General features: G+C 33.3%; 1 protein-coding gene across 3 annotated transcripts in view; it reads right to left on the bottom strand.

Annotated features, from left to right (window-relative positions):
- The window catches only part of LOC141447380 (dnaJ homolog subfamily B member 6-like), a 247066-nt gene that overhangs the window by 198092 nt on the left and 24298 nt on the right, over nucleotides 1-24676 (bottom strand). Inside the window, exon 1 of one of the 3 annotated variants that reach the window (XM_074114883.1) lies at nucleotides 17587-17909. The exons of 1 other annotated variant lie outside the window; for it this stretch is intronic. The gene's annotated coding sequence lies outside the window, so the exon portion shown is untranslated. Of the gene's footprint in view, nucleotides 1-192; nucleotides 218-17586; nucleotides 17910-24676 lie in introns of those variants that run through there. One more of the 3 variants, XM_074114885.1, reaches the window with a different exon arrangement.

Raw genomic sequence — 24676 nt, 5'->3', positions numbered from 1 at the left:
CTAGTGTTGTGGGTTCGACGTGAGTCGTTTGTCTATGTAGAGTCCAAGGTAGCGCACCAGATCTGTACAAAGAAGGGGATTGCTGTTGAAGAGGGCAGGTGGACAGGAGCCCCGTCGGAAAGTAAACGTAGCAAATAAAAATAAAATAAAAAATCATTAAAATAAATATATATAAATAAAACTACTACTAACCAAAGTTGAAGTTTATGGAGATTTCTTACCTGCAACAAAGAAAGGACAGAAGATTAGAATTTTGGAGAAAAAGAGGAGATAAATTGTAATGGAATTAGATTACGATCAGGAAGTTTGTCTGTCTGCTATACCCTGAACCGGATAATGAAGAGAAAATGTGGATATCTGGTACTTGCAGGATTATAGGCCGTTTAAGGACTCCCAAAATTATATTTGTTCAGCTACAATCTGGTTGAAACTGAAGAGGAAATATATTTAATTTTTCATCCATCTAAACCAGCTGAACCAAAAATACCATTTTACCGAATTTATTTTAGCTTTTAGCGATAGAAATTGTACCTTTTTAGTTATAATATTTTAGTTTACATAATTCAATTTCCCAGGAGAAAAAAAAAATCTGAAGGAAATATGTGGTAGTTAGAGAAGGTCAAGAGAGTTTAAACTTACAATAAGTTTACACCCATACAACATACTACTCTATACCTACGCTTAAGCTTAAAGATGGTCGCGGATCTACAAATTTTGTGTAGGTAAATTTCTTTTTGCGTGGGGTTCGCGATTTTAGTAATAAAAATATCTCTGAATAGTACACTAAAAAAAAAATCAATATTTACTGAAGGTGTAACCAGGAATGTAGGTGTAATAAGAGAACATATGGTAATCTTGGATTATTGCAGGTAATGGGTTAAGTTTTAATGAAGTACCATGAAATAGTTCAATTATTAAAAGAAAGAAAGAAGTCTTTATTTAAATTGTAAAGGTACAAAACATAAATTTCTTAAATATGTACAAATCCTTACAGAAGGGAAGCATCTAGGTTTCCAGTGGATTTCGGCACATTGTGGATTACCAGAGAACGAGCAAGGCGATAACCTAGCGAAGTAGGGAAGTCAATGTGTTCAGCCTGACCACGCAATGTGTTTCGTTTCAGCTAAAAGAGTTATAGATAAAGGGAAAAATTACACGCGGAATTGTAGGAGCATGGCCACTGTAAAGCAGAATGGGCAACACTGCAAAGAAGACTGGAATACCTTGACGGCCTCCTAAGAAAAAAATGATTCTGTCTTGCTCTTCCGAGGAACTATAGGGCACGATTACCTCTAAGCATCTCCACCTTCACAAAAATTGGTATTAGGGACTCGTTGATTTGCCCCTTTTTGTGCAATAAGGGCGTAATGACTTTTCAGCATTTGAACTAATGCTCGGCTTTACAGGTTATGAGACTAATATCGTATATGGTCAGAAATATTGGGCTGCCAGACCAAAATAAAAATGGCCCAACGCCTTTGTCACTGGATAGGGGGCAAAAAAATAATTGCACAAATTACTAATAAATCAAATAATAATAAGAAAGAGACCTGTAAAGCTAAAATATGTATTGTGGTAGTGGGTTCTATTCCCGGTCTTAGGCCTTGGATTTTACTTAAAGGTTAATAAAAGAAATTTACAGTAAAGTATGTTTGTTAGTCGCCTTCGTCCACGACACCTAATTGGTAGTTGGACGTTAAGTCCCGCATGAAAAAATAGGCGATTACTTTACTTTATTTTTTAATAATAAGAAAGACAAAAAAGAAACATTAATTTATCTATTTTGAATGTTTACTTATATTTAGCCATAAAGAAGTCCAAATGGTTCTCTGACTTCAAAGGATTCTGTTTGTTAAGAAAGAGTTCAATTATTATTGTGACGTATTATTTTCTAAAGTAACATAAATTCATAAACTTAATTTGACGATCTGCTGATTGTAATCAAGGTAAAGGATATCTCGTATTTGATTTCAGTCGGAAGGTGTATCAACTGTATTAAAATGTGTTCTCTTTCAATAATGTCCAAATTTAGTAAAAGCGCCTACGCCCAAAATACCTCTCGACTACTTCCAAAAACGTTTCAGAGACTCGGGATCCCGTTTTTTCTTTACAATGATATCTGAGACCAAATGATTCAATGACAATGAAGGTCAAGAGAGTTTAAACTTACAATAAGTTTACACCCATACAACATACTACTCTATACCTACGCTTAAGCTTAAAGATGGTCGCGGATCTACAAATTTTGTGTAGGTAAATTTCTTTTTGCGTGCGGTTCGCAATTTAAGTAATAAAAATATCTCTGAATAGTACACTAAAAAAAAAATCAATATTTACTGAAGGTGTAACCAGTAATGTAGGTGTAATAAGAGAACATATGGTAATCTTGGGTTATTGCAGGTAATGGGTTAAGTTTTAATGAAGTACCATGAAATAGTTCAATTATTAGAAGAAAGAAAGAAGTCTTTATTCAAATTGTAAAGGTACAAAACTTATAAATTTCTTAAATATGTACAAATCCTTACAGAAGGGAAGCATCTAGGTAACTACCACATGATTTGCCGGAAGAAAGGGCTGCCAGATCTACACAAACATACCTGGGCGAAAAGACACCCAGCCAAATCCCAGCTAGTCTGGTCTTTGGGCCATTCAGAGGAAAGGGGTTCTAACCTGTTTCGACGATCTTTGAGATATTTCTTCACAAACAAACAAACCGACCAAAAAAAAAAAAAATTCTGAGAGAGGGGGACCATCTTTCTTTGACAGCCCTTTTGACAGGATATCCGGTGAAAAACATGATCACAATACTTCCTCATATTACTAATAAGAGAAAATATTAGTTACAAGAAAGGTTATAATAATAGTAACTTTTATTATTATTATTAGTACGCAGTTATTTTTTATTTATTTTTTTTTAAGGCGCGTCAACATCTAAGGTTATTGGCGCCCGGAGCTTTTTTTTAGTGCACTGCCGGCCTCCGGACAGTGTTCTCTCGTTACAAACAACGCTGTCCATCACCGGGACAGTGAGCTGTAAGAAGCTCCTAGGAAGAGAAAATCTAAGGGTCAGCAGCTGGATTCGAACCCGGGACCTCCGCGTGGGAGTCCAGTACGCTAACCACATAGCTAATCCCTTCCCTTAGTACGCAGTTATTACTAAAGAAACTTCTCAATTAATCCTGTATTACAGTTAAATTAGAGATCATCAATAATTTTTGATTTAACTCAATTTATTACAAGGTTATATTCATATCATCGGATAAAAAGAGATATAGTGATAGAGTAATATTACAGATAAATACTCTTTGGAATGTTCCAAATCATAAATCTTAATAAACTGCATGTGGGTCATCCCCACATTGAAATAATCCAGATGGGTTTAAAAAAAAATTTGTTTTCAAATTAATAATTAGTGATTCTCTTTATTTAAACTCCTAATTGACCCGGCGAGAATGAGAGTGGCGTAAGTCCATTTTGAGCAGTTTTGTGATAAAACGAGTTTTGTGTGTTTTGCTCTGTAATAAAATGCAGATAATAAAAATAGCTTTATTGTTTTTATTATTATTCCATAGAATCAAATTTTTTGGTGCATATTAGAATGTAATGGGATTTTAAATTATTTTGGAAAATAGTTAAACAAAACGGCATTTAAAACCAATGATAAGGGTTTTATTCCATAAACCAATGCTTCAAAATGCAGAAGACTCATCACAGAGTCTCATTTTACTAGCAGATCTTATTTCAACATAACCGACTACACTATCCACAGAACTGATCACCCTGATGATACTGCCCATAGAGGGCACTGCAATTCTAATAAAAAACTGTCTTCAACACAATATGATCCTAACTAATCCTACCAATTCTCTTCAATCAACAGTCATCTCTCTCCCAATAAACTGAACAGTTTATTCTCTCTAGACTTCTCGACAAGCGATGTAAACTCTTACTACAGAATAAATGACTTATCTACAATGTGATACTGCAACCTCCCTGGACTTACTGAAATGAAACTTTGGGGCTCAGCCAAAGCTTCCAATATCTACAAAAATCCAATCCTTCCAGTCCAAAAACACTCCGACGAATCGTAATGCTCCTTACTATGTCTTTAACTCTACCTTGCACCGAGATTTCCTTGTTCCTTAGGTTTCAGATCCCGTTATATTAAACTCCACACATCAATCACCTCACATCCTAATCCACTAGTATCTCAACTTACTGCATTGCCTGGAAATACTCCAAGATGGCTGAAGCGCAGGTGGGGCCACGCGATCTTCTAAATGAATTAAGTGCCAGTGCACAATAGTTAACTGTTCCTCTTTGGGAATTCTCCCCTCATGCTATTCATGTACTTATCTATTATCATGTTGTATGTATCAGCTTCACTTATTGCAGAAATATATATTGCAGTCGTGAAAGTAAATAAAGTGAAAACAAAAAAAACTCCAAATTAAAATTTAACTAATAACACCAACACTAAGGCTTATTTTTAATTTTTAGCTAACTAAAACCATATAACAATTCACTAATTAACACCACACGACAGTAAACTTCACCAAGAAAACAGTCATAAAGAAACAAACAATCTGGTAGACTTACGCCACTGTCATTCTCAACAGTATACTTTTGATTAAGTACTAAAACTTTGTGCTACTCCTGATGGCCAATAAGTGCACTAAGAACTTACTGCATTGTCACTCTAAACAAAACAGTTGTAGAATACGAAGCTGTCGTTACCTTGATTTCAATACAAAATGGACTTACGCCACTTTCTTTGTGAAAGACAGTTTACGCTATTTGATTCTCACAATAATAAGCAAATGTACTCACTTATTAGTTCCTTAAAAAATGTAAAACGAAGCGAAAAATCTTTATTTTTTTATTATTACTTTTATTATTTTCCACTACGTAGTATCCAACCCCATTCTAGGTCCGTCTTCTAATTTTAACCAAAATCTTATCATGGCATCTTTTAGCAATTGAGTAAAATATCCAAATTTTAACTTCCTGCAATTTTGTTTCGGTTCCAGAAAAAGTCAAAACGGATATTCGATAACAATCTGCATCTTCTATTATTTAGCAGGGTATTTAGGACTGAAAGTGTGTCTTTTATTAATCTGTTAAAAGCCTAAAGTTTTGTGTTGAATATTTCGAAATATAGCGTTAACTAAGCACTCTTTAGTAGGCAGAAGAAACTTGAGTTTAAAATGTGTCGTTAAGCTAAACTTTCTTGCGAGTAACGAAAGAAAGTAAACTAAAAATTAATTAAAGAGATATCTACTGAGAATAAACTCCGACAAATACTTTCTAAATCTTAGAAACTATCCATACAATTTCTAGCTCGGAAATACATCTGCTATGGGTTACCGTTACCGGGAGATAAAAAAACCTTATAATAAAAGAATAAGAAAGATACCATTGAAATTAGTGATTTCAATAGTAGATAACTGCATAAAGGAATAAAAGTCGATTATTGCCGAAGAAAGCACCAAGTTTTATAGCAATAAAGTAATAAAGGCAGTTAAGTTCAGATAAAAGTTAACATTATGCTCACTTTAAGTGGTGTGTTGTAAAGCTAACAATCTATAAAAGGCAAGTACAGCGTATTAAAATGGGCGGAAGGAAAATCCAAATTAAGAAGATAAAAGCGGTTCCTTAAACTGTCACAACACAAACTGTTAGAGAGCAACAGCTGACAAGTAAATGTACTTTAAAAAGGCCGTTTTCATCTAACGGAAAGCCTATTTTGTGGACCGCATTATTTTATTTGCAAAATAGAAATAAAGGTATTTGTCTATGTGCATTGGAATCTGTGAAAATGTGTCTATTTTAGGATCTTTTAGTGATGAAAATAAATTTATCTTTTCTTAAAATTATTCTCTAGTTTGAAAATTTAAATTTTTTAACGCAGTGTTTCCAAATAATTGTGGCCTTGCAGAGGTACTAAAAAGGGCATAGGTACCATTAATAAATAAATTGAGCGGATAGAAACTAAATAATCAAATGCGTGAATAACAGAGAGCTGTTGATAACCTCCAGGCTAACCTGGCTTGCGAGCCAGAGAAGGCACCTTTGAAGGCACAGACAGCACATGCTTCACAAGTTGAGTAAAGTGCAATATTTGATAAATTAAGGAATAAGTTTGATCCTTTACATGATAGATATTGATCACTTAATTATGTGGCAGGAGGTTTCCAATTTTTTTTTTTGGTAAATTAAACGCAACTCTCCCAAAATTACCCAATAATTATTAAACCCTCTTGTTTGTAACAGATGTAAAATTAATTTTTAGCCATTTTGTGTATGCTTGAGAACATCTAAAGCTCGTTTTTTCTTAGAAAATCACTCGGAAAACTACTTTTTTCCCGATTTATTAAGAAAAGTACTAGCTTTACTGCCTTGGCAATATTTTCAGTAGAAAGGGGATGAAAAAATACATAAAAATGACCTCGCGTGCTCTTCTTTATCTTTGATAACAAGTTAAAAAATTGAAATATGATTAATAAATATCCAGATTTTGAAATGGCCTAGCACCTTTACTTTTTATACTCTTTAAAACTGTGTACATGAAAATGAGGGTCAACTGCGAACCCTCACTTTTGGTCGCGCGTCAGCCGCGTATGCGGGCAGGAATCTAAATTTCAAGTCACATATTCTGAAACTAGAAGTGACGGGCAACAAATTTTTCCTCTACCTTTTTTTTTGCTCAGATCGACCGTTTAAGCATGTAATGCATTTGAGCCGTCTTAAAATGAACACCCTGTAAAACAGAGGAGATGAACTTAATTATAACCGGGACTCCTTCATTAGTACTTAAATCTTGCGTAAGTTCGTTAAGTAAAAGTGAATAATTTCGAAAACTGACAATTGCAAAAAGCTCATGAATTAATAAAAAACAAAAAGAAAGGAGAGAGAATAAAAGACACTATTGTAATTGCAACGTTAAGAGAAACGATTTTTATAGTTGATATTTTGAATAACACAATTTCCATGTATCAACAACAATGCTAAATCAAAAATACTTAAATAACATCCTAGAAATGTTAGAACAAAATTATTATTGAGGAGATTTTAAACATAGAAGCACTGTCACCTTGATATTAAAGTGACAAATCTAGCTGGACGACAGAGCGGAACAGAAAACAGATTTACAGACCTTGGCGGCAGAATGACACTGATAATTGTAATAAAGCATATCCAAGGATCAATCCTGGCACTGTTGCATATTTTTTTTTTTTTTTTTTTAATTTTTTAAAATGTATGTAAATTACACAAATATTGTAAACATGACAATTTTCTGTAATCTTAGTGTGATTTTGTATTTTTAAACTCAGAAATTATTTCAATCTCTTACTAATAAATAAGTGAACTTATTTCGATCGTAAGGGTTTTTGAGTTTTTGGAGATACAGGAAGTATCGGTTTTGAAGTTCAGAGAGTGGGAAAATGGGTTTCTAAAATTACTCCCACTCTCCTCCTCTCCAAGACCCTTTTTACAAACCTAGAATATAATAAGGAAGGGATTAAATAAGTGGTTGCCTTAATACTGGATTCCTAAGCGGGGACCCCAGGATCAAATCCAACTGCAAGCCTTTAGATTTTTAAGAAGACGATAAAGAACAATTTCTGAAAATGCAGTTCCTTCCCCTCAATTTTTGGCAACATTTTTCTCGAAATCTGTTTGATTAGTGTTGCAAAAAAACAAAAAAAAACAAAAATCACTTTAAACACCCTATATTATGCTATATATTATAAATAAAATTTGAAAATTTTATTTATAACAGAGCGTGGGTGATTGCCAAGGCAGATGAACTTTCGCTTTTTGAACGGAAGGTACTCCGTAGAATCTATGGTCCTACACGCGATGGACCAAATTGGAGAAATAGGAAAAATCAGTAACTGTACACCCTCTTCAAAGATCCTGGCATAGTAAAAATAATAAAACTGTAGTAGACGGCGATGGGCAGGACATGTTGCTAGGATGAGTGAAGATGAGATTCCTAAGCAGATGCTGGAAGGAAACATGCAAGGATCCAGAGGGGAAGGCAGACCAAATCTGCGCTCGGAGGACAGAATAGAATAGAATAGAAATTTATTATTCTGGGACAATTTTCCCCTAAGAATAAACACAGGTACAGATAGAGGCCTTAATAGTTTGGCCTGTGATTAAACAGAAAATAAATAAATAAATAAGTATTTACAAAAAGTGAAAATAAAAATAACAGCAGAAATTAAGGAAATAAATTAAAACAATTAGAATTTCGGAGGAAGCTGAATAGAAAGGAGATAACTGAATAAAAGGGATCTAAAGATAGATAGGGTAGGAGCATGGCGGACAGATGATGGCAAGGAGTTCCAGAGAGAAGTAGCACGTATAAGGAAGGACTTGTCAAAGGAAAAGGTACGGTGAGAGGGAATATAGAGATCAGATGAGCGAGATCTAGTGTTACGGGAATGGATGGAGGATTTAAACTTAAGGAGTTGAAAAATTTAGGAAGGCCTTTGAGACTGGATGACTTGAAAAAGGAAAGAAGCCAAAAAATATTGGCGGCGATAGACAGGAAAAAGCCACTTCAACTCATCGTAGCAGTGGCGAAATGCGAGAGTCTCTGGAAATGCTGAAAATAAATCTTATGAAGCAGTTCATGGAGGCGCTTGAGCTTAGCTTCAATATCCACCAGAAAGACCGCCATACACTAAACGACCATAGTCGAAATGGGGGAATATAAGAGAGGAAACTAGGAGTGGCCGGGTCTTAATTGGAAAAAGGTGTCAGGGAACTATTAAACTGCTTAAGGATATGGATGGAACGACGAGAGATTTGGGAAACATGGTTTTTCCAGGATAGGTTTTGATCGAAAGTGATACCAAGGTTTTTCACAGAGGAACAATATTTTATTGGGGTATTGTAAAGGAAAAGATTAGGAAGAGGAGCCAATGATTTAAGGAGTGGGTTGGAGCCAATAACTATAGCTTTGGCCTTTTCTACATTCAGGGTCAGATTATTGTTCGTGGCCCATGCTGAGATATTATTGAGGTCTTCTTGAAGTTTAAATACAGCTTCAAACAAATCCGACGGGGAAAAGGATAGGTAAATCTGAAAATCATCAGCATAGAGGTGATGCTGGGAATGAGAGATGGAAAGAGGAAGGTCATTGATGTAAATGGAGAAGAGGGTGGGAGATAGGGAAGAACCTTGAGGTACACCGCGTGACAAAGGAAGAAGTGAAGAAGGATTACTATCGGGAGTGACAACGAATTGGAAGGAACAACGAACAACGAAAAGGATAGTGTGGCAAAGGATTCTGCATCTATGTTAGGATTTCGAAACTGGAGGGAGGCTGCGCAGGATAGGCACGTCTTGAGGAGGCCAAGACTCTACATGAGTTGTAGCGCCACTTAAGAAGAAGAAGATTTAAAACATAAAAAGAGAAAAAAAAAAAATGCCAAAATGGGGTGTATTTCAATATTACGCTTTTTTTTCAGGCAGTTTTGAAACTATCGGGCAATAAAACTGCAGTAAGTAAAACTACATGAGTCTTACAATAACACTGGTAATCACCGAAAATCAGATTGCTTTTCATTTTCTTGAGTATTGATCTATTACTCCCCTAAAGTATTGATAATCTAGGAAGCAGCGAATGATTGTAGAAATAGAAAGATATTCGACCAAGATTCCTTTGAATGATTCCATACAAAGTGGTGCTAAAAGATGGATAGAGTATCAACCTAATGTAACCGACACTAAAATGGTAATTGCTAAACGAAATGGATAAAACCGACAATTGGCTATGTCGTGACTGCCCAATAAAGGACCAAGGTAATTTTATTTATCATTACATGAAAAGAACGTGATCACTTCTTAAAAAGCTTCACTGACCAGAAGATGATTAGAGAGGGTACTTTGGACTCGTTCTTCCACTGCAAGGCGGACGGACTACCGATTAAGTACGCTAACAACATCTTTTCAAAAATGATATTTCTACCAATTAACCATAAATCATAATAATTAAAATCATTAACTATAAATCAACATGTCATCAAAAGCTTAACTAATAAATGGCTAATTCCATAAAGCTGTCCTTTATATTTTACAACTAAAAACAAAAATTAAATAAATAAATAAATTGAAATTGGCAGACAGGATTTGTTTATAAAGTAGCTAATAAATCTGAATTGCTATCATGTCTGAACATGTTTATATATTCAAACCGGCTACCTAGATAATTTCATTTAATTCATTTGTTTGTAATAAAGATCTTAAGCGCACAGTTTGTCTTTATAAAGCGAACTGTCTACTAGATTAACGAATCTACAGTTCTAGTCCACTAATATTTTTAATTGAAGGGAACTATTCATTAAAAATTAAAGTATCTAAGAAGTGGAGTAATCGTTTTTAAAATAGCACAAATATCAATAAAACAACTGGGACTTAATCGAATTTAAGTATCAAATATTCCGTAATGTTAAGTTCCTCTAATAATAATAGGTGCTTGGAGGGAAGGGATTAGCTATGAGGTTAGCATACTGGACTCCCACGCGGAGGTCCCGGGTTCGAATCCAGCTGCTGACCCTTAGATTTTCTCTTCCTAGGAGCTTCTTACAGCTCACTGTCCGGTGATGGACAGTGTTGTCTGTAACGAGAGAACACTGTCCGGAGGTCGGCAGTGCACTGGAAAAAGCTCCGGGCGCTAATGACCTCAGCTGTTGATGCGCAAAAAAAAAAAAAATAGGTGCTTGAAGTTAAGCTGCATCCTCATTTAAGAAGGTACCAATAATAATAATAAAAAAGGTAGCCCAGTGATTAGCACACTGGATTCCAGGTTTAGATCCAACTGCTGGTCCTTAGATTTCCTCTTTCTAGCAGCTTCTTTTAGCTCACTGTCCGGTGATGGACAGTATTGTCTGTAACGAGAGAACACTGAAACAACTCCAGCCGCTCAAATGTTGACGTGTCTTAAATTAAAAAAAAAATAATAATAATACGGGTTCACCCTTTACACTAATAATAAGTATTAAAAGATTCATCGAAGCAGTTAAGAAATACAAAAGAAGTGAGTTCAGTTATAGGTGAAGATGTCAACGAGTATAGGGGATCCAACCAACTTGGAAGAAAAGGTTTCATTGAAGAAATTTTGTAGGGAAGCCAAAAGTAGCTAGTAAATGAGAAGGTTAATGGATGGATGAGGGCGCCACGGTAGCCGAGCGGTTAGAGACGAGACCTGCAAAGCTATGAAGTATTGTGGTACTGGGTTCAATTCCCGGTCTTAGGCCGTGGAATTTATTTAGAGGTTAATATGAGAACTTTACAGTAGAGTGTGTTTGCTAGTCGCCTCCATCCACGACACCTAATTTGTGATAGTTGGACGTTAAGCCCCGCCTGAAAAAATAGGCGATTACTTTACTTTTTTACTTTTAATGGATGGATGAAGGTAACAACAGTAGACAGATTAGTTACACTCGGGATGAGATCCATTTGGCTATCCCAAAGAAAAACGAAAACAAGACGATTCCAGAACAAATCCATCCAAGACCCACAGCTGTCCCGACAAATAAAAGAAACCTCATGAGGGAACAGGCCATACTTTATCCAAGATCCTGAACATAACTACGTACTTCACAAACAATAGCTCTTCTAAAGAGTAGCTGATTGATTGATTACACTAACTACAAACAGTAGATAACAATTCTCAATATATACGAGATCTGTAAATTAAGTAATGAGACTGATTTTTTTAATTTTTTTTTATTCAATAAGAATTAAATTTCTACATTGTCACCTTCGAAATAACTTCCTTCTGAAGCCACACAGCGCTGGAGACGTTTCTTCCACTCCTCATAGCAGTGCTCGAACTCCGATACTGGAATAGCCTTCAGCTGGTCGGTTACAGCCATATGTTTTCGACTGTCCCAAAATGAGTTCCCTTGAGGTGATTTTTCAACTTCGGGAAGAGAAAAAAGTCATAAGGACTCAAGTCAGGAGGCTGAGGAGCCACAGGAATGTTTTTACTGGCCAAAAACTCTGTTTTATTGAAATTGCTGTGTGACAAGGAGCATTACCCGTGATGCAACACCCACTTGTTCTTGATGTTTGGTCTCACACGAATGACCCCTTTTTCGAAGTTTTTCAAGTACTTCTTGGTAAAAGTGTTGATTGACCGTTTGACCTTGAGGTAGAAAACTCTTTGTGGACGATTCCATGGATATCGAGAAAACAAATCAGCATGCATTTGATCTTCGACTTCGCCATCCTTGCTTTTTTGGGCCTTGTCACACAGCAATTTCAATAAACCAGAGTTTTTGGCTAGTAAAAACATTCCTGTGGCTCCTCAGCCTCCTTATTCGCCTGACTTGAGTCCTTGTGACATTTTTTCTCTTCCCGAAGTTGAAAAATCACCTCAAGGAAACTCATTTTGGGACAGCCGAAAACATTCAAACGGCTGTAACCGACCAGCTGAAGGGCTGTAGCAGTATCGGAGTTCGAGCACTGCTATGAGGAGTGGAAGAAACGTCTCCAGCGCTGTGTGGCTTCAGAAGGAAGTTATTTTGAAGGTGACAATATAGAATTGTAATTCTTTTTGAATAAATTTTTTTTAAAAAATCAGTCTCATTACTTAATTTACAGACCTCGTAAACTGCATTGATAAAACAAAAAACAAATATCAAAACAGCACAGTATTAAAGAAATATAAAATAAAATGAATGGTTATTTCCGTTTATAAAAATCAAAATTCTGGAAAAGAGTTGTATATTTTGTACCGCAAATCGTAGAGCAGTGGGATCACATTCAAATAACCTAGAACATGTTTCATATTGACAATAACTTTTTAGTCAAAAAAGATCTTTAATCCGTGAGAAATAGCAAATTCGTGCTTTTCTTTAGATTTGCCAATACAGTTCCAAAATATTACCCTATACAGACAATAATAGAAGACAGTGCATAAAAAAAAGAATTTGATTTATTTATTTAGAATTAAGAAGAATAAAAAGCTTCTCTCTCTTTTTTTCTAGAATGAGAAATATCCCACGTTTTAAGAAAAGGTGAGTTCACTTTGTAAGTTTCGCAAACAACAACCTGTAAGATTACTTTCCAGTTTCAAAAGTTAACTACAAGGGTTGATTAAACGACAAAAGGTACACAAAACAGCAAGTACCCAAAATTTCATTCATAATTCAGCTCCTAATTTCAGCCTATAAGCAAAGTTTTTAAAATAGAGCTTTGTGTTTTATTTAAATTTTTTTCTTACGACTCTAAACCATTTTATCATGAATTAAGTCAAAATCAAGAATACGAGGGCCGTTTGAAAAGTCCGTGCAAAGTCAGAGAGATAGCACTACTGGCGCGTATCGAGGTTATGTTTAGTTAGTAGCATCTCTTGGAAGAACACACACCAAGTTTCAGCCAGATCGGTCTATTTCTTTGTGTTTGTCGAGTGATTTTCAAAAAATGGACGTAAAAGAATTTCGTGTGTTGATTAAACACTACTTTATGAAAGGCAAAACGCCTCAGGAGACTAAAGAGAAGCTTGATAAACATTATGGTGACTCTGCACCTTCGATTAGAACAGTTTATGAGTGGTTTCAAAATTTTCGGCGTGACCATATGGACACAAGTGACGCTGAACGTTCTGGACGCCCTGTTGAGGTTTACTACTCCAGAAATCATTGATAAAATCCATGATATGGTGATGGATGACAGAAGAGTGAAGGTGCGTGAGATTGCTAGTGCTGTGGGCATCTCGAATGAACGGGTACATAATATTTTGCATCAACATTTGGACATGAAAAAGCTATCCGCAAGATGGGTGCCGCGATTGCTCACGCTTGACTAAAAACGAAATCGTGTGAAGTGTTGCAAGGACGGTTTGCAGCTGTTCCAGAAGAATCCGCAGGACTTTAAGCGTCGTTTCGTCACTGTGGATGAAACATGGATATATAACTACACTCCTGAGACCAAAGAACATTTGGGATTCGCAAGGAATAATCCCCATCGACTATCTGGAAAAGAGTAAAACTATTACAGGTGCATATTATTCATCGTTATTGGACCGTTTGAAAACCGAGCTGCAAGAAAAACGCCCACGATTGGCCCACAAAAAAGTCCTTTTCCATCACGACAACGCACCAGCTCACACCTCAGCAGTTGTGGTCGCAAAATTAATGGAAATAGGGTTCCAACTCGTTTCACATCCCCCCTATTCTCCAGACGTGGCTCCCTCGGACTACTATTTGTTCCCGAATATGAAGAAATGACTGGCGGGAAAAAGATTTTATTCAAACGAAGAGGTGATTGCAGAAACGAATGGCTATTTTTCAGACTTGGACAAATCCTATTATTCGGAAGGGATCAACAAACTAGAGCAGCGTTGGACGAAGTGTATAAGCCTAAAAGGAGACTATGTTGAAAAATAAAAAAGGTTTACCCCAAAATATTAAGTAGTTTTTATTTTTGCACGGACTTTTCAAACGACCCTCGTACATCTAAAGAAATTCATTAAATTTTATCATATTTTTGCTAAATAATTTCGTTTTTTAGTTGAAATAAATATGTAAAACAGTTTTATCTTAAAACTTCTGCTCGTATATATACAGTCGACTCTCGCTAAATCGAAATCCAAGGGACTACAAGAAAAATTCGAATTATCAAGAAGGGGGAAAAAATTCGAATTATTAAGAGTTATTATTATGTATATATGTATGTACATACGTATATTGAAAATACGTATGAATTTACCTAAGTTTTAGACATATATAGCCTCAAGTACAAAAGTAAAAATAATGAAAACGTCAAAAAAGTACAAAAAAATTACATATGTATTAACATTTCAATAAATAATAACATGTATGTAGGTATGTACCTAATTAAAAAAATGAAGAAAAGCGTTGATGGTGGAATATTGAAAGTTTTGGCGATATCTTTTTCTTTTCGAACCACTTTCCACGGCGGCGATAATTTTTCTTTTGTCGGACACAGTAAGGGAGACGTACTTCCCATCGTGACAAACTAAGAAAGAGAATTGGAAAGTTAAACTGGGCTGAAAGGAGAGGGAAAACATTTCGCAGGAAATGGACAATAAGCGGAAAATGAGAAGTAAACATTACTAGGGAAAATTCGAATTATAAAGAGGGGAAGGTGGCCTCGTTCGAATTATAGAGCCTTCTCTCCCCCTGTTGTTAGGGGAAAAGGAGTTCGAATTATCGAGCGTATCTAAATACACTGAATTTTTTCGATTTACCGAAGTTAGCAACTGTAGAGTTTGAATTATCGAAAAATTCGAATTATCGAGAGTCGACTGTAGTTCATTTAGACAGATATTTTAAAAATAAAGCGATTGAAAAAGGAAGTGGTTGCACGAAAAAATACTGATACTAGTACTTACTGAAACAACCTTACACGTTACCATAAATCAATAAAAATATCCAGAGAAGATGATATACCAAAAATCACTGTTGAAAAAATACGGTACTGATAAGGCCTCTATTTGTTCCTGTATTTATTCTTAGGGGACAATTGTCCCAGAATAATAAATTTCTTTTCTATTTCTACATCTTGTAAAATGGAGAGATTTTCTTAAAGGAAAACTACAAAGCTTCTTTTGATTGCATTGGCTGCTTAACACGGACCTGTCTTTAATTCGAATTGAAAAAACTTTTAGTTTTATAAAGATATCTAATAAAAAAAAAAAAAATACTGTTAAATGCTAAGTCATGAACAAAAATCAAGGAAGAATAATGCAATAAATCAACAGCTAAAAACTATTGACGTTTCCACGTTGATCGCAAACCATTCATCAAAATTTATTTTAAATATAATCTTGCTAGGAAGTGTGTGAAGATTTCTGCATCGTGCAAATGTGGTTTTACAAGGAAATAATTATTTAAAAAACGAAGACACAGATCATTTTATTGCAAGGACTAAATAAGATCCTGTATTTAAAAAATGTATCGTAGTAAATATATGCCTAATATTGAGAACATAATACGAACTAAATTTGCAAACAATGACCGGAGAATGTATTACGGTAGGAAGAGGAGAACAAAATAAATATACATCAGTGTCAGGTGACTCTAGTCTGAATAGATTTCTAATTCATATGAAGTTCACGATGTGAAGGGGAAACGTCACCTCGCAGGATATAACTTAATAATCAGTATAGCCATCATTAATATTTAATGAAAAACTTCATACTAGCGGGAAACTTAAATGAATTCACTTCACCCATATTAATAAGGTTGAAGGTTATAAGGTTACTTCTTCAGATCGAGACGGGTGGGGAACAAGGTTTCATTTGGTTTAAAAGAATTGCAATAAATAGTACAGAATTTCATGATCATGACTAAACACAATAACAGCATTTCTTCTAATAATAAATATTTTATAACAGAATTGCTGAAGGCAATAAGAAAGATGTTCAAAGTAAATAAGAAATAAATAACTTGAGTTAAAAAAAATAAAGAAATAGTCTAGCAGTTATTTCTGTAAAAAGTGTTTATGAAAGGTCACGATTTAGTTTCATTCAAATCATTATTTATCAATTTATTTATGGTTAAAAGTTGGTACATTAACGAGTATTTGGATGTATGTACCTAATATTTTATAACAAGAGTTTCTAGAATGTAAGAATTGAGCTGTATTCTAGATGGATCGACTTAAATGTTGAAAATCAAAACAGAACACTCACTCGACTTTTGCCAACATTTCTCAATGTTCTCTTGCAAATATGTAATAATGATGACGTCACTGAAAAATTTAATTGATTCAATTATAATAAAAAACATTTTTTGAAGAAGCGTTTGACAACTGAAAAACAACTATTCCAACTAGATACAATTTACAAGCCTGGCTTTCCAAAAATGAAGGGCTCTTTTAAAATTCAATCGAAAATGTGAGTTTTTATGAGAATAATAAAGCAAAAAATGACAAGGGCAACTTTACTAAATCGAACCTCACTAAGATGTAGCCCCAACACAGTATCTCTCTTTACTTAAAGTTAATTTTATTTCTTAAAAAAATAATAAAATGAATGCAGTGTAAACATACATTTTGTATCCATCTAAAGAAATGTAGATTCAATATTTTTTACAAGCGTCTTATTACATCCTAATTAAAAAAATGTAATAATCAACTAAGTCAAAGAAGAGAAACCTTTCGAGCTAATATGCACTTAAAACACATTCACTTTGTTACCAATGCACTCTTATAAGTTATAACCTACAAAAAAATCAGTAATATGTACTTAAAAGTAGCTGGTGCCACCAAGCGGCGATCAAGATAACTACACTCTTTAATATTCATATAAATGAGATATCATTAATTTGTTTTGATAAAAATTAAGAACGAGCTTCAGAACTTACAGAAATATAGCCTTTTATGAGGAAATGTAAGAAGCGCTTTAGTTTTTCAGTATCACAACTTAAAGTAACTGTAATAATTAAATTACAATCAAAATCTTTTAAGTTCTCTTACTAGAACTACATACAGCAAGGACGTTGGAAATTTGATTGAACTTAGAATTTTGAAAGTAATCTATTCCAATTTGACAATACAAAAACTAAGGAGTAAAATAAAAGAATTATAAACATGTACCTTTAGAAAGTTATAAGCAGATTTTCTTATAGGATGTACGATGTATCATTTTGGGAATAGACAGGGTAGAATGTCAGCCATCATTAAAGTGTCTTTCATATTCACTATCAATTATTTCAACTTTAAATTAAATGAAAACTAGAATCAAATACAACAAAAATTGTCTTCACACACACGTTAAATTATTTAGAAACGATTATTTAACCGAACAACACAATTAAAAGAAATTAAAACTTCATAATTTACATTAAAATTTAGCACTTCACACAATTTAAATAATCCTTACGAAATCGAACTTGAAACTAGGAACATGGCACCGGCAATCAATGTTGCCAACCAACTTTAACTACAGGCGTAGTATAGCTTCATCTATTAGTACATTGTAACCATAATTGTTTTCGATTTAGCCTTCCTTGGCCTGATCCAATTGTTCTAATAGGAACTTTTCTACCGAATAGCTAACAGTTATCAGCTGTCTACTTATTCATTTTCAATCTCTTTAAATGCTCACTTTCATGGTAAAAAAAGTGTTTGTAATAATAGTATTTCTATTTTTAGTGTAATATTTAATTAAATGGAAAACATAAATGGACAGAATTTAACAGAAAGTAAAGTGAGTTTTTATTATCATTTCTTTAGACATTGGCAGTCATACGGAACTTTCTAATATTTAAAAAATGGGCTATCATTGATTAAATAATGAATAATTAAGAGAAAAGTGATGTTTTTACTAAAAATGGTTTGTATTACAATGAATGAAGGTTTAAAGTGTCAGCATTTATTATAAGAGTAAATCAGTGGCTTAATTTTTTCACGCAGAAATTTCAACTGATATGAGAGCTGGTCTAAAAGATTATATTGGGACTACTTCTAAAATCATCAAATTGAATTAAAATCATGTAAGTTTGATATATTTTTCTTCAATATTGTTTTTAACTTCAACTTTTCTTTAATTTTGCAGGAACTACTGATAGTTTCGAAATGAAGTTTAGAATCTAAATGTTAACAAATAAATAAGCATTGCATTGAATTAGGACATTGTACAAACAAAATTCATGAAGCAAAACACTTATTTATGAATATAACATTTAATTTTAGTCTTACAACTCACCATAAATATCATTTCCTTTATCTCGTGGAATTTCTTTTGTATCAGTTCAAGAATTACAAAACTTGTAACGTTTCTTACGACTTCAGTTGTAACGCAAGGTCTTACTCATGTGTTCAAAGACATTTCATAATCTTACGGAAGTTTTGACGTTACGCTTTCCATACCAATAAGATGCTAGTTTAATAACATATTAAAGCTAATTAATGTGTGGTATAAATTCAAAGATTGATTAGAAACTTAAGAAATACATTAAAAAGAAAGGCATAAAAGCTTTATTATCTTATTTTCTTTTTGTTGTAGAATTGAGAAAGTTTAGATTATCAGGGATTACTTAAAAATATGTCTATCTAGATCCAAAATCATTTCTACTAAACAAATACTAATTTTAGGGAATCAGTAATTAGGATTATGAAGGCTAGCGCAGTCTAATAAGAAAATGTTAAACCTTTTTCTGTGATAAGATTTAAATTTCTGAAGCTAGTTCACGATAGAACTAGGTCAAAATCATCATAGTATGATCCTACCTTCGATTGTCTGGAGACTAAATGCTGCCGTGATTTCTTTTAAATCCTTTTAGGCAGATTTGTGCACTACTGCAGACCTTGTTATTAGTACCACTTAGATATGAACAAGGAACTGGAATATATAGTTGGAATCAATTTTGTGTCCATTTCTGAAATTGTAAATTATTGGGCAATTGTGGAATAAAGTGACATGTGTCTGCAACAACGCTTCCATATATTTTACTGTGATATTGTTTAGAATGTTTTTAAAAGTTTAATCCTCCATGTTTAGAAGTGCTTTCAAAACATGTTTTCTAGTTGTATTATATTATGAATACAACAGGCCAACCAACCCTAATCTGGTTGAACAATATAAAGAGTATGAGAGGTAACACGTTTTTGAATAATTCAACTAACCATTGTGTGGACAAGTTGGAAGTGACTAGTTAGGAAGAGGTGTCAGCATCCTTTTGAAGCCTTTAAATATCTCATTATGAAAGATCGTTCCTTTATTTAAATTAATTCAATTATTTATTCATGCTTTTTATTAATAAACCTTTTTTTTGTTTGACTTTAATCTGTTCTGTCACTTTATCTAATTATTTTGTAGACCAGTTAGGTGAAGACAATGGTGACGAAAGTTTATGTAAATAAAGTTACTTTGCGTGTCCATCAGCTGGTTTGTGTGACTTCAGGAAAAACTAGTAAATTGTGGATGATTTGACTAAAAATGAGAATAGTTGTCTTTCTCTTAAACATAACTCAGCGTTTTGGAGGAATCCCTTACATTCTGTTTTATCGAGGTATCCCTTACATAATGGATAAATATATATACTATTAACCTTTGGAGATCGATTCAATCATTCTTATGTCAATCTATTTTAGTAGTAAGGAGATAACGATCAGCATCTTTAGTATGTACAAGTTATTTAAAAAAGGCCTCAGGCTATTGTCTAGCTTGAACGGATTCAAGGTTTTTGATTGTACTGCTGATTATCTTAAGGTCAATTCTTGTAGATCTAAGATTAAACATTAATATTAAAACTCTCCAGTAAGTGGATCGTCAAAACAACACGAAAAATCGTACTAAAAGCAAACAACTTGAACAATTTTTCCTCTTTTCTATAAAAAGATAATATTTTACAAATAATTTGCAAAGTATTTCCAAGTAAATCTAAAATATTTTTAGCTGAACAAGGGCCCCGAAATTTAATGTAAACTTTTGGGATTTTGGACGCTGTAAAACTATTTTAAGAGGAGTTAGCCCCACATATGTTAGATCTTATCTCTAATATTATTCATGATAAATAACTAGGTCAAAATTAGCCCCTTTCTGAAAAACTATTGACCCGAATAAAATGGATTCGTTTTCCCTACTTTCGTTTAAAGTGGAATCTTATTTTTACTTCTTAGTTGAAGTAAAGCAATTGTCAAACATTTTCTTCATTGTTTGGTAAATATAACTTAAGTGGCTAACCGATTTTCATGAATGAAATGTCATTCTATCCATAATCTTATGAAATTATGTAGGCTTTTGGGTATCATGCATGCTTTAGGAGAGGAGTTAGTCTTTTCTAACATTCTTGAGGCCCTTTTATTAACTAATGTTGCAAATATTCATTTTTCAAATTCCTTCAATTCTTCTCTAAACATTTTTATATGAATAATGTTTGCCCCTAAGTTGATACCATTATCTGGTACACATATCTAACTATTTTGAGCAGTGGAAAAAAAATGTATTCTAAGTATTTCATGTCAATATGTGGATCATTTTTGCCGAATAGATAAATGCATTGCAACCCTTTTATTTTCGTGGTTACCAACTACAACGAAAGCGCATATATTATTATTCTATTTTAATTATAATTCTATATTTGTTACAGCAGGAAGGTAATTGTTTATATGTAGCCATCCACTCAGCAACTACATTCACATATGGGACTATCATATGGTCAGGTTATTAGGTAACCTACACTGTAACCTAAGCTGCAGTTTTATAGTGTAACCTCCTTCGACCATTGCCTCAAACAAAAGTTAGACTGGAATTAGTAACAAAAGAAGGTTAGTTAAGTACTTAAGTGTTGTTGATCATATGCTTACATTTTTCTGTACACCAACTCAAGATACATAACGCCATTATTCTAATTATACCAGTTAGAGTGCAGACTCAAGTTTAGGTTAACATACACTCTAGGTATGTACTCATTTTTATTCATGTCAATTTTGAAGTGAGAAAAAGTTGAATGAGTGGTTCACATAAGACTTTTTTTAATTATTAGTGTTGTAATGCTTAAATCGTTCAATTATTTATTCACAAGCACCACGCTGTGAAAATTGATTAATTGCATATCTTCAAGGGGCAATTATTATTGCATTAACTTATAAATTAAGTTGATAAAAATTGTTTATGATGTTAATTATTATAATAAGGTATATAAAATATTATAGTCGAAATAATGATACAAGAGTCTTACAGTAGAACTCAATCATCAACTTAACAACATTAACCTCTTCAATCTTATTTTAATTTTACTTTTAATTAATCTTAGATGAATGACTATAATTATTAGTTAATTAAATAATCTTTACATTTATTACTTTCACGTCATTTAAAGACAGGAAGTAATGTTACAATGCTTGCATGAAGTTTTTTTTTTAAATAAAGATATTTTATGTAGCCAATTTGATTGGTGTAGTTCAACTTTAGGAACTAATTTTCGCAATTTTGGTTTTTAAAACAAATTTCCAATGGTAGGTGTTTTTAAAAGTTGCTTTTTTCAAGCATCAAATTATATCTTATTTCAAGTACCTTTAAAAGTTTGTATATGGAAAAAAGTCTACTTTTATAGAAAAATTATTACCTTTTAGATTTCATGTTTACTTTCTCTTCCTGTTTTGCCGGGAGGAAATTGTATTTGCGTCAGATTTTCGAATTGGGAAATTGTATTAAAGTTGAGACTTTCAACGTATCAACGAAAAGACTTATTAGAAGTGAAGAAATGAATATTATAAACTGGATAAATAATATACATATCTGTAGTTATCATTTTTATTCTTGATAGAAGGTTATATTTCCACTTGATTTAAAAAGGTTCGTTTAATGATGAAAACCAGAATAGATTCAAATTTACAAACCCTTTTAGACTTTCCTCCATATTTTTATTGTATCATGTTACATTTTATTAAATAGATATCTATTACTCGTTGTAAATTAAAAGCTGATAATCTTTATTCTATTTAATGTGTCTGGTTAGGCCATATTGTTTTATGTGTTGAAATTTTTCTATACCTAATGCACTTTTTTTTTGGGGGGGGGGACAATATGAGGCAATATGTTTGATTAAATTTAAATGCTAATAAAATTTGCGAATTGGATTGTCTGTAGACTTGTGAATGCTCATTTCTCATTTTTAAATTGTGCGAATAAATGCATAGTTAATCTCATAATGATCTGTTTAATTAATTTATTACATTTTTATTATCTATTTATTACTATTAGAACATTTTTTTATTGAAAAATGGAAATACGATTACAGCGCAGTACTATTGTTTCAGCTGTATCTACTTAAGTGTAACATACTTGTGGAAAATGACACATCATGGGCCAGATGTAACAGATTTAGAGGTCAGCCTCACTTCGTAAACAGCCTTATGTGAGTTCTCCCACATTTTACTATTTATTTATTTATTTTTGCTCTAATTTTTTTTTTTTTTTATATTGCTAATTATAGAAGTTCTATATTCTGTACTTTTTAACCAGGCTGGAGTACTCATGGTTTAAAAATAATTCTGTCATTATTAAGGACTAAGTAGTAATAAAACTAGACATACTTGAATAATATTTTGCAATAACATTTTTTGCGTATTGCTTTCTTGAATTAAATAGAATGGATTGTGGCATAGAATTAGGAATTTCATAAGATGATAAAAGGAGGCTGTGAAAGGTTCAAAAAAGGGTTAAAGCCAGGTAGGGCTCAGAACAATAGCAGCTGCCCAAAAAGTATCGAGATTATGTAAGGACTTGTAACAATATTTATGATGTTACTTAATTTGTTATTCAGTTTAGCCATTTTTTTGTTTTAGAAATAGTTTATATTTAGTTTACTCTAGTTAGTTATTGTGATTTACGCTCGTTGATAAGTAACTGGTAATGCTAGCCACTATACTCTTAGTCAGTAATATTATCTTTTATTCTATTTAGCGCTTCAGCCTTCCTAATCAAATAACAATATAATATTCCGCTCGTGCTTATAATTTAATAGCTACTTAAATCACTTTCAAAGCTGAATGTTGTGCACTGGATCATTTCGCAGGGTAGAATTTTCACCTGAAAGATACTGGGAAATCTTCCATGGGTTTGGAAGATACTTTTGGGTCTTAAAACTCCAGAGCTTCAATACGCTCAGGATCCTTCATATCTGAACTTATAAGATTGTATACTCTTAATCTTTTTATGGTTCTAAGACTTACATAATTTTAATGGTGATTATAATGGATTAGTTGGATTTAGGGGAAAATGGATATGTTCATGATAAAAACAGTTTGAAGTTTATTATTGTAATAATGAAGCTGAGAGGCGCACTGTTTAATTTCAATTTTAGTGTAAACAGGGATCAAAATTGGCCTTAATGGTTCTCTCTGTATTCTTGGAGCTATGGAAGATATTATACATTTTATTGGGGAATGTCCGATTTTACAGGAGTTTAGGGTACAGTACTTGGGAAATAGAAAACTCCAGAAAAGTGAGATTATTCTTTATTTGAATGGCCTTGATTGGTGCAAGCTGTATAGGTACACAATATCCGCTTGGAGTTACAGACAATTTTTAATACTAAAATATGTTTAGTTACAAACTTTATGGTAATGTAAATTAGAGTCAACTCGGCAGACAGGCTAAGTCCATGCTCGAAGTATGTTTTCTTTTGAATTAAAGAAATGTTAGATTATTTTGCTTTTAGTTAGGATAAATATTTTGTTTTTGTATATTTGTAAGTTCTTGAATAAATACTATTATTTTTTTTTTTTTTTTTTTTGGCGCATCAACAGCTGAGGTCATTAGCGCCCGGAGCTTTTTCCAGTGCACTGCCGGCCTCCGGACAGTGTTCTCTCGTTACAGACAACACTGTCCATCACCGGACAGTGAGCTGTAAGAAGCTCCTAGGAAGAGAAAATCTAATGGGTCAGCTGCTGGATTCGAACCCGGGACCTCCGCGTGGGAGTCCAGTATGCTAACCTCATAGCTAATCCCTTCCCTAATAAATACTATTATTATTATTATTATTATTATTATTATTATTACTGGGAAATCTTCCATGGGTTTGGAAGATACTTTTGGGTCTTAAAACTCCAGCTTCAATACGCTCAGGATCCTCCATTCCTGAACTTATAAGATTGCATACTCTTAATCTTTTTATGGTTCTAAGACTTACATAATTTTAATGGATTAGTAAAACTTTGTTTTTTAAAAAAACCAAAG

This window comes from Rhodnius prolixus, unplaced genomic scaffold, assembly GCF_049639745.1.
Source record: "Rhodnius prolixus isolate KJV_2025 unplaced genomic scaffold, Rpr scaffold_7, whole genome shotgun sequence".
In the NCBI taxonomy this organism is placed as follows: domain Eukaryota; kingdom Metazoa; phylum Arthropoda; class Insecta; order Hemiptera; family Reduviidae; genus Rhodnius; species Rhodnius prolixus.
Note: the sequence above shows the minus strand (reverse complement) of the source record. Positions and strands in the feature narration are given on the sequence as shown.